The sequence below is a fragment of the Microtus oregoni genome, unplaced genomic scaffold, assembly GCF_018167655.1.
Source record: "Microtus oregoni isolate MIOR12 unplaced genomic scaffold, Mior012 000019F_ref0000042, whole genome shotgun sequence".
NCBI classification, from domain to species: Eukaryota; Metazoa; Chordata; class Mammalia; order Rodentia; family Cricetidae; genus Microtus; species Microtus oregoni.
This window is the reverse complement of record NW_024543078.1, coordinates 6,859,930-6,871,824: the sequence shown is the minus strand read 5'-3', so window position 1 is coordinate 6,871,824 and position 11,895 is coordinate 6,859,930.

Below are 11,895 nucleotides of genomic sequence, written 5' to 3'. Positions count from 1 at the left end.
TCAAGGAAAGGAAGTAGTCTATAGTGTTTGGAAGCTAAAAGGAAAACTAGAATTGGATGGTTTAATAAAAGAGGGATGGGACAGAAAGGCAAAGAAGGGAAAATAGAGAGGGACAACCAATACTAAAGGTTCTTTGAAAAACTGTATGGAAACCGAGTACCCTAAAAGCTTCCTATACACATGTGAAAGGAGCCCACACTGAGACAAAAAACACCAGGGTTGAGAAAAGGCTTCCGCTAGACATTTGTGCCACCAAATGAAACCTCCAGTGCCAGGAACAGGTTACCGCCTGTTGAGTCATTAACCAAAGAGACCCATGGAAAACAGCAAACAGCACAGCTATTGCCAAGGCTCTTGATTGCTCACAAAACCTGATGTTAGGGTCTTGTTTCTAAAGGTGACACTTCTGTCACTGAATATGGAGAAGTTGAGCTGCTGTCTAACTAGATTATTCACCTACTAACCAGAGTTCAGGGTACTGGAAGGTACCACTAGCCTTCACGTATGTAGCAAAATCAAAGCACACACAACAGGTATATATAAGGGGCAGGGAGACAGAGTTATAGTTCAAGTTGAAAATTTCCTTATGAGATTCCTCAGCGAGCATGAAACTGACATAAGCTATCTTGTTGATTTTTTTTTTTTGGCTTCTAGTTGACATTTTATGTGAAAATTTATCTCATGATACAATTTTCTGTGTTGCATATAACAGCATTAAAAACATATACATTAAGGGCTGGAGAGATGGCTTGGCATTTACAAGCTCTAGTTTTTCTGTAGAGGACCTGGGTTTGATTCCTATCACCCAGATAGCAGATCACAACTGTCCATAACTCCTCTTCCAGGAGATCCAACACCCTCTTCTTATGTGTGTGTGTGTTATGTTGAAAATACATGCAGGCAAAACACTCAAACCTATAAAATTTTAAGTGCACACATAAAAAAATATACATGGTTTTCTTAGCTAAATCCCTTTACAGCACCCAATAAAGTGCTCTAAAAGAGACATTGTAAAAGGATTTGTAAACTAACTGAAGTTTTCTGTTTTGCTTTCTTAAAGAAGGCCTCAAAGCTGCCCTTCCAAGGTGAGCAGGTGCCTATGAGCCTAAAGCAGGCACAAAGCCCAGTGGTCTCCATGAAAGAAGAGCCTTAAGCAGTATGACCTCTGCCCTCCCTCAGGCTGCAGATCTAGAAAGTATGTTTCTCCCTGGCAGACCCTGACTGTCCCCAACATTTTCCACCCCTCCTGCCCCTCACCATCCCTGGGCCCCATTACCTTCCTCTCCTGTCGAATTCATTTATGTGGTGTTCGTTGCCATTGATGAATTTTTGAACTAATGCCACATCACCCACACCGGCTGCCCTTTGTAGCTGCCCCACAGGGTCATACCCAACTAGATACAGTTGAAATTTCGGCCGTTTCCGACCAAAGCGCCCATGACCCAGGCATGCGGGCCACAGGCGGGTGTACCAGTGGGTCTGCTGAGGGGCTCTAAAAGTCAGGGCATCATATACGAAGTCGTCCTGCATGTTGAGCCTCAAGGCTCTGCAGGCCCTCCCGGCCCTTCTGGCCCTTCTGGCCCTCCGGGCCCTCCGGGCCCTCCCGACCCACCCTTCCTTCCCCTTTAACCACCCGTACCCTCCCAAACCCAATAAGAAATGTGCAAAATCCTGGTTAGGTTTCCCCACTGAACCAAATAAGCGTCCTGCTAGGGCAGATCCTTGGTTCAGTGTGAGCTGAACTCTGCTTCCTCCTTAGCAACACAGTTCCATGGGCATAGTGATGCGCTGTGAGCACACAATGGTGCTCAGCAGCTGTGCACTATGAGTATTCTGCGCATGCGCATTTCAGACTCCACCAACAAAAGCATCCAGTACTTAGCACAGGTAGACAAATATTGTATGTTTTCTCTTTTAAGGATGTTCCCTTTTAAGGTTCTGATATGGCAACTACAATCATAATACACAGAGGTTTGGAACCTACAAAGGGACCAGGAGGGAGGAGAGTATCTCTCAAGGAAAGGAAGTAGTCTATAGTGTTTGGAAGCTAAAAGGAAAACTAGAATTGGATGGTTTAATAAAAGAGGGATGGGACAGAAAGGCAAAGAAGGGAAAATAGAGAGGGACAACCAATACTAAAGGTTCTTTGAAAAACTGTATGGAAACCGAGTACCCTAAAAGCTTCCTATACACATGTGAAAGGAGCCCACACTGAGACAAAAAACACCAGGGTTGAGAAAAGGCTTCCGCTAGACATTTGTGCCACCAAATGAAACCTCCAGTGCCAGGAACAGGTTACCGCCTGTTGAGTCATTAACCAAAGAGACCCATGGAAAACAGCAAACAGCACAGCTATTGCCAAGGCTCTTGATTGCTCACAAAACCTGATGTTAGGGTCTTGTTTCTAAAGGTGACACTTCTGTCACTGAATATGGAGAAGTTGAGCTGCTGTCTAACTAGATTATTCACCTACTAACCAGAGTTCAGGGTACTGGAAGGTACCACTAGCCTTCACGTATGTAGCAAAATCAAAGCACACACAACAGGTATATATAAGGGGCAGGGAGACAGAGTTATAGTTCAAGTTGAAAATTTCCTTATGAGATTCCTCAGCGAGCATGAAACTGACATAAGCTATCTTGTTGATTTTTTTTTTTTTGGCTTCTAGTTGACATTTTATGTGAAAATTTATCTCATGATACAATTTTCTGTGTTGCATATAACAGCATTAAAAACATATACATTAAGGGCTGGAGAGATGGCTTGGCATTTACAAGCTCTAGTTTTTCTGTAGAGGACCTGGGTTTGATTCCTATCACCCAGATAGCAGATCACAACTGTCCATAACTCCTCTTCCAGGAGATCCAACACCCTCTTCTTATGTGTGTGTGTGTTATGTTGAAAATACATGCAGGCAAAACACTCAAACCTATAAAATTTTAAGTGCACACATAAAAAAATATACATGGTTTTCTTAGCTAAATCCCTTTACAGCACCCAATAAAGTGCTCTAAAAGAGACATTGTAAAAGGATTTGTAAACTAACTGAAGTTTTCTGTTTTGCTTTCTTAAAGAAGGCCTCAAAGCTGCCCTTCCAAGGTGAGCAGGTGCCTATGAGCCTAAAGCAGGCACAAAGCCCAGTGGTCTCCATGAAAGAAGAGCCTTAAGCAGTATGACCTCTGCCCTCCCTCAGGCTGCAGATCTAGAAAGTATGTTTCTCCCTGGCAGACCCTGACTGTCCCCAACATTTTCCACCCCTCCTGCCCCTCACCATCCCTGGGCCCCATTACCTTCCTCTCCTGTCGAATTCATTTATGTGGTGTTCGTTGCCATTGATGAATTTTTGAACTAATGCCACATCACCCACACCGGCTGCCCTTTGTAGCTGCCCCACAGGGTCATACCCAACTAGATACAGTTGAAATTTCGGCCGTTTCCGACCAAAGCGCCCATGACCCAGGCATGCGGGCCACAGGCGGGTGTACCAGTGGGTCTGCTGAGGGGCTCTAAAAGTCAGGGCATCATATACGAAGTCGTCCTGCATGTTGAGCCTCAAGGCTCTGCAGGCCCTCCCGGCCCTTCTGGCCCTTCTGGCCCTCCGGGCCCTCCGGGCCCTCCCGACCCACCCTTCCTTCCCCTTTAACCACCCGTACCCTCCCAAACCCAATAAGAAATGTGCAAAATCCTGGTTAGGTTTCCCCACTGAACCAAATAAGCGTCCTGCTAGGGCAGATCCTTGGTTCAGTGTGAGCTGAACTCTGCTTCCTCCTTAGCAACACAGTTCCATGGGCATAGTGATGCGCTGTGAGCACACAATGGTGCTCAGCAGCTGTGCACTATGAGTATTCTGCGCATGCGCATTTCAGACTCCACCAACAAAAGCATCCAGTACTTAGCACAGGTAGACAAATATTGTATGTTTTCTCTTTTAAGGATGTTCCCTTTTAAGGTTCTGATATGGCAACTACAATCATAATACACAGAGGTTTGGAACCTACAAAGGGACCAGGAGGGAGGAGAGTATCTCTCAAGGAAAGGAAGTAGTCTATAGTGTTTGGAAGCTAAAAGGAAAACTAGAATTGGATGGTTTAATAAAAGAGGGATGGGACAGAAAGGCAAAGAAGGGAAAATAGAGAGGGACAACCAATACTAAAGGTTCTTTGAAAAACTGTATGGAAACCGAGTACCCTAAAAGCTTCCTATACACATGTGAAAGGAGCCCACACTGAGACAAAAAACACCAGGGTTGAGAAAAGGCTTCCGCTAGACATTTGTGCCACCAAATGAAACCTCCAGTGCCAGGAACAGGTTACCGCCTGTTGAGTCATTAACCAAAGAGACCCATGGAAAACAGCAAACAGCACAACTACTGCCAAGGCTCTTGATTGCTCACAAAACCTGATGTTAGGGTCTTGTTTCTAAAGGTGACACTTCTGTCACTGAATATGGAGAAGTTGAGCTGCTGTCTAACTAGATTATTCACCTACTAACCAGAGTTCAGGGTACTGGAAGGTACCACTAGCCTTCACGTATGTAGCAAAATCAAAGCACACACAACAGGTATATATAAGGGGCAGGGAGACAGAGTTATAGTTCAAGTTGAAAATTTCCTTATGAGATTCCTCAGCGAGCATGAAACTGACATAAGCTATCTTGTTGATTTTTTTTTTGGCTTCTAGTTGACATTTTATGTGAAAATTTATCTCATGATACAATTTTCTGTGTTGCATATAACAGCATTAAAAACATATACATTAAGGGCTGGAGAGATGGCTTGGTATTTACAAGCTCTAGTTTTTTCTGTAGAGGACCTGGGTTTGATTCCTATCACCCAGATAGCAGATCACAACTGTCCATAACTCCTCTTCCAGGAGATCCAACACCCTCTTCTTATGTGTGTGTGTTATGTTGAAAATACATGCAGGCAAAACACTCAAACCTATAAAATTTTAAGTGCACACATAAAAAAAAATACATGGTTTTCTTAGCTAAATCCCTTTAAAGCACCCAATAAAGTGCTCTAAAAGAGACAATATAAAAGGATTTGTAAACTAACTGAAGTTTTTTGTTTTGCTTTCTTAAAAAAGGCCTCAAAGCTGCCCTTCCAAGGTGAGCAGGTGCCTATGAGCCTGGAGGAGAAAGACAGTCCTCAATACCTCTCAGCACTAACCCTTCAACCTAAATCCACACCTACATGGAAGGAAGCTCACAGACATCTGTAAATTTATTTCTATGGGATCTAGCACCCTCTTGTATCTTGCAGGCACAAGACATGCACACATACATGCATGCAGACACACATGCATCCACAATACATACATGCAGACAAAACATACATAGACATGAAAGAAATGTGATCTTTAAATATTGAGACATAATTTATGTAGTAAGTTCACTCTTTTAAAGTATACAACCTAGTTGTTTTTTTAGTATGTTCTTAAAATTATTCAACCATCACCCTATTTATTTTTTAAATATTTTCATCGTTCGAGACAAAAACCTTTTATTCGTGAGTGGTTACTCTTCGTTCACCCAGACCCCACCCCCTATCAGTTACCAATATAACTTTTTGCTTCAAGTGTCTCATTCTGTGTAGTTAATAGAAATCAAATCATCTAATAAAGAAGTTCCCATTCTTCAGTCCTTTGGCTACTTTCGACTGAGCTTAAGGTTTGTGATATTTATTCATGTTATAGGATGTATCAGCTCTCTACCTCTTTTCATGGCTAGAAACTAGACCATTGTATTAACACACCACCTTTCGTTTACCCACTCATCAAGCAGTAGGTAATTAGGGTTTCACCCTTCTTTCTTTTGTAAATGATCAGGTGCTAGTGGCTGCACTATCTTTATCTACAATTTCACCAATAACATAGGAGGTTCCTGTTCTCCAGTATCTTTACATTTTCACATGTATCCCAGCATCTGTGCATGCTAGACAAGTGCTCTACCTGTGACCTCAGCATGCAACATGTACTTCTTAATTTAATACCAGATTTTGTTGTCCAGCTTCAACCTCATATATGTGACACACACACACACACACACACACACACACACACACACACACGCACGCTTTCCTTTACCAAGTGCTGGGATTGCAGAGCTGTGCCACCATGATTGACTTATCCTTTGTATTTTCACCATCTTAATGATATCAAGTATCATCTCATTGAGCTTTGATTTGCAGTACTTGAGGGTTGATGGTGTTAAAGAACTCCCGGTGTGCCAATAGGACATTTGGAAATCTTTCCCAGTCCCATAGGTTCAAACCACGGCTCATAAGAGAAAGACAAATATGCCATGCAGATGGAAGGGGAGTGTAAATGAGAGGAAAGGACAGGAGGAAGGGAGAGAGAGAGAGAGTGAGGAGGGAGAAAGGAAAGAGGCTGAGACCTGCTTGCCTCAGTGGGGAAAAAAGAGAAAAAGAGCGTATGGGAAGGGAGGGAGGGAAGGAGGGAAGGAGGGAGAAAGAGAGAGCACTAGAGAGACTTGGAGTAGCCAGAGCATCTCTTAATGGGACAGGGTACCATTTGCTGTACAGCCAGGCATAGGGCATGAGGTGCTGTGACAGGGTGTGCCTAAATACTAACAAAATGTCTCTTGAGATCTATTGCCCCCTGTGACACTGGGCTCTGATTCAAGTGTTGAGTCATAACAAATCTATACATTCTGAAGAAAAATTTTTATAGGCCTATATATGGTTATATACAACACATGGGAATAAATCCAACAGCAGGATTTATTCTGGACCCAATGGAATAAGGAAAGCAGGGACTTATGTTTTATACAATTACTGACTGTACTGAAAAATATTTAGTTACCTTAAAATGTTCTTGCTTTTTCTTAGTGTTAGAGAGAAGACCTGGAGCCTTCCTTCCATGTATGAGGCAAGCTCACACTATGCCCAAGCCACATGCACATCTGTATGTTCTCCTTAATAGCTATCATCTTACAAGCATTTGCTTATTTAAGAGGTGAGAAGAATATAAGAAACACTTCTCTGTTTTACTTTTTAATGGAAAGAATGTTACCAGGAAGAAACCCTGAGAATAGGGCCACTGAAATGTCTCGGGAACTAAGACCATTTTCCATACAAGCCTGATAAGTTGAATTCCATCCCTGGAATCAATGATAGGAAGAATTAAACCAACTCCCAGATGGTGCCCTCTGACCTCTACATTTATACCTTGTCTTTCAACACACACAAACACACATATGCACACACACAGAGAGAGAGAGAGAGAGAGAGAGAGAGAGAGAGAGAGAGAGAGAGAGAAGCCAAGGAGAATCACTACTTATTGGCCTGTTCCCTATGGATTTCTCAGTCTGCTTTCTTATGGGAATGAGGACCCTATGTACAGATTGCTACTACCCACTTGCCTTGCCAACTCTACTAAAGTATTTGGTGATATGGATAATATTTAAAGAGGTAGCACTTGGGCAGAAGGACTTGTCCTGAGGTAGGAGCTTGAAAGGAACAAGGATGCACTAGAGCAGAAACTAGACAGAAAAGCTCAACCTCAACACTGCATCACAAAATGAGAAGAATGCAATGTGCCAATGGTTGCACCCAGACTTTGTTATCATCTAGCTAAATGCCGGATCGTTTTCCATTGTTATCTATTCAACAACCATGTACTATGAGAAGCAGTAGACTCATGACATGATCCACTATTAAGCAACCATAAGATATGAACTGAGCAAGTGGATTCAAGTGCACCACGACACCTACTGGCAGGCAACAGTTATTGCATCTACTCCAGCTGATTAGACCACAGGTGAGATTTATTATTCTAACTATAATCTATAAGTTACTGATCTAAAACGAGCAATATGTCAGACAATCTAATCATCCAAGCTTTCAATAGCCTTTTCATTTACAACATGTGTGAGGTCTTACAAGTATGCATATGATGTCCCTCCTACATTGCCATCCCTATTTCTAGGGTTTAGTTTTGTACTCAAATTTTTTTTCTGAAAAATATGGTTTGACAAAAGGATAAAGGTGCAGTCTTCACAGACTGAATCCTGGCTTCTTAGGAAAGAAGTTGGAAATATGAAAAAAGACACAATCACCTCAACTAACAATTGTCAAGTCAGCCGAGGTACTTTTAATCACTGTACAGACTGGTACCAAGCTTCTTAAAGAGGACGTCGTAAATCTACAAGAGAAAACAAACACTTTGAATACCAAAACCCAGTTGAATGAGGTACTTTTAGAAGTGGTACAGATTAATAACAAACTTTTCGAAAAAGAGATTGCACATCTGAAGGAGAATACTAGGACTTTGCTTAACAAGACTCTGTCAACTGAGATATCTTTGAAAATGGTAGAGTCCGACAGTATTTTATTTAAAGAGAGATTCAACACTCTGGAGAAAGCAAAAGCTAATTTGGCATATAATAGTAATTCATTTAAAGAGAAATACAGCATTCCAGAGGAGGAAACAGCTGATTTGACACATAAAGGTAGTTCATTTAAAGAGAGATTAAGCACTCTGGATAAGGAAACAGCTGATTTGGAACATAAAAGTTAGTCATGGCAGGGGGTGCTGAAACATTATTTGAGAGAATTGGCACTGTTGAATGTATTAAACAGACTCTGTTGAAGTGGTATGACAGATTGACTTATAGAATGTCTCTCCAAGAAGGCAAAATGCATGCCATGGCAATTATGTCCAAGGATGAGACATTATCTCTACTGGACAGACTTTATACCTTAGAATCCTCCATGAGGGCATTAGAGCAGAATACTGGACAGGAGGTCTAGACTTTCAAAATGCAGTGGTAAACAGATTTGAAAAGATTGAGGGAATTATCAACTTTGATGACCAGGAGCAAAAGGTATAAATGCAAATTTTAACTTCATCAGTATGTAAAACTCTCCAGGATAGCTTTCCCAGAGTTATACCTGACTTTCAGTAGTAACATCAGAAAAGGTATCCAGCTCCAAATACCTTAAGCTTGTCAAGGAATATACAAGGGAGCCCATACGTAACACCGATTAAAAAGAAATTAAACAAGCAATTGTAGCTTACAGACTACATTCATCTTATGTTAGGGAAATGGTTAAAATATGGGCTTTCAGTAGCAAAGCCACAACTCATGATTGGGCTCAGTTAAGCTAAGCTGTTCTAGAATGTGGACCACAATTGCATTGGAGATGCTTTCTTAAAGAGGAAGCAAGAATTTTAGAGCAACAAGAAAAAGCAAAAGGAACTGAAATTTCCCTAGATCAAATTCTAGGTGAAGGACTTTACTCTGATCCTCAGGATCAAGATCTCTCTAATGACCACATCTTGTCCCTATGGACCACAGCAGCTTTAAAGGCTTGGGATAGAATTCAGGAACTAGGAAAGGGAGTTGAATCATATCTTATGGCTAAAAAGGGTCAGAGAGAATCTTTTGTTGAGTTTTTGCAAAGATTAACTAGGGATGTAGAAATAAGTATAACTGACCCAGAAGCTAGACATATAATAATTGAATCTCTGGCTTATGAGAATGCCAACATAGAGTGCAAAGAGATCCTGGGGCCTTGAAAGATCAGATCAGCACCCATGGATGAATGAGTTTTACAAACATTGAATGTCGAGACACTTGACTATGGTACTGAAGCGTGGGTAGGAGAATCAATTTACAATGGTAAGAGAAGACATCAACATACCAGATGTTTTAGCTGTGGTAGAATGGGACATATGAGAAGGGAGTGTAGGCAATGGGTTTCCAGGAATAATGACTCTTCTGGAAATGACAAAAATAGGAGGTCTCGGCCTTCAGGCATATGCAGGAGGTGTGGCAAAGGCTGACATTGCACCAATGAATTTAGGTCAACAAAATATAGACAAGGCAATCTGATGTTGTTGGGAAACAGCATGGGGGGGGTGGGCTCTCGCAGGCCGCCATGACAAATGTGGTTCAGTCATTTCCAGTTACTGTGGAGAATGAGTCTCGTCAGGAAAATTAAACAGTTTCATGATTGCTGTCATAAGCAATACTGGTCTGAATGATGAGATAAATGTGGAGAATGAGTCAAGAGCTCTGCTGAGACAGAGGAAAGTTATATTCTGGCAGACTTCTAGAAATGACCAAAGACCAAAGCTAAAAGTGTGTATAAATGGCATTTTTATTGAAGGCTTATTAGACATAGTGTGGATGTAAGTATCATTAATACAAAATCTTGGCATCCGAATTGGCCTCTTCAGGAGGTAGATGTTCAGTCCATGGGGATTGGAACCCTATCTTGGCTAAGACAAAGCACAATATGGGTTGAATGCAGAGGGCCAGAAAGGCAAATAGGAAAACTAAGGCCATATATATCCAATATTGCAGTAAATGTGTAGGGTCATGACCTACTGCAGCAATGGAATACCCAGATTAATATTCCTGAATCCCCTAAAGCTTATGTTTCTGAAGAAACTGTTAAAAGATATTACAGACGATGAACAGTGGCCTTTTGGGCTGTACAAGGACACAAAGCAATTGATAACCCTTTAGATGTACCAACAGCCCTGCCTTTAAAATGGTTGACTGAGAAACCAATATTGGTTAAGCTATGGCCCCTAGATGAGGAATAGTTTCAGGCTTTAGAACAGCTGGTACAACAGCAATTTGATGCCTGGCATATAGAAGAATCTATCAGCCCTTAAAATTCTCCTTTATTTGTTAAGGAAAAAATCTGGAAAACGGAGAATGGTGACAGATCTTAGAACTATCAACAAGGTTATTCAATCAATGGGCCCTCTGCAATCTGGAATTCCTCTGCCCTCTCCATTACCAAAGTGATGGCCTCTCATAGTTATTGATTTAAAGGATTGTTTCTTCACTATACCTTTACAAGAAAAAGATAGAGAAAAGTTTGTCTTCACAGTGCCTACTTGTAATAATTCTCAGCCTACTATGAGGTACCAGTGGACTGTCCTCCCACAAGGAATGCTCAACAACCCCACCCTGTGTCAATACTTTATAAGTCAGCTATTCGAAATAATATGTAAGCAATTTCCTATAATTTACCATTACATGGATGTCTATAACACTTTAGAAAGAATTTTTGAAGAAATAAAGATAGTTTTACTTAAATAGGTATTGTAGATTGCTCCTGAAAAAAATACAGAGAAGAGATTCTGTCAGTTATCTAGGTTATAAAATAGGTTTACAAAAAATTAGGACCCAAAAGACACAAATTAGCAGAGACCAGTTACGGACTCTTAATGACTTTCAAAGATTGTTAGGAGACATTTCCAGCCTACTACTAACTGTTGCAATAACACCTGATCTAATAATTCATTTAAACAAAGCATTAGATGTTAATAAAGATTTGAATAGTCCCAGAGAATCACAGCTGAAGCAGAAAAGGAACTGACAATTGTTGAGAAAGAATTGCAGGAAGCACATGTGGATAGGGTGAATCGAAATCTTAGTTGTATTCTTGTCATACTGACTTCCAGAATTTCTCCTATGGGAATTTTAATGAAGAGGAAGATATTATTTTAGAATGGATCTTTTTACCACATAAACCAAGTAATAAATTAAAAACTTATGTGGAAAAAGTCTTTGAATTAATTATAAAAGGTAAATTGAGACCTTGTCTGCTAGCAGGTATAGACCCAGCAGAAATTATAGTGCCTTTCACTACTGATGAAATAAAAAGTTATGGGATGAAAATGAACTATGGCAAAGAGCTTGTGCTAAGTTTTTTGGAGAAATCAATAGCAACTATACCCAAAGCGATTGACTTAACCCCAGAAAGAGGACTTCTTGGATTCTTCTTCATATCATATATGATGTTCTGGTAACTGGAGCCTATACATTTCATACTGATGGTTATAAATCATGGAAGGCAGATTACAAGTCAGACTAATTGAGTAAGGTGGAAAAAAGCCCTTATAATTCTGT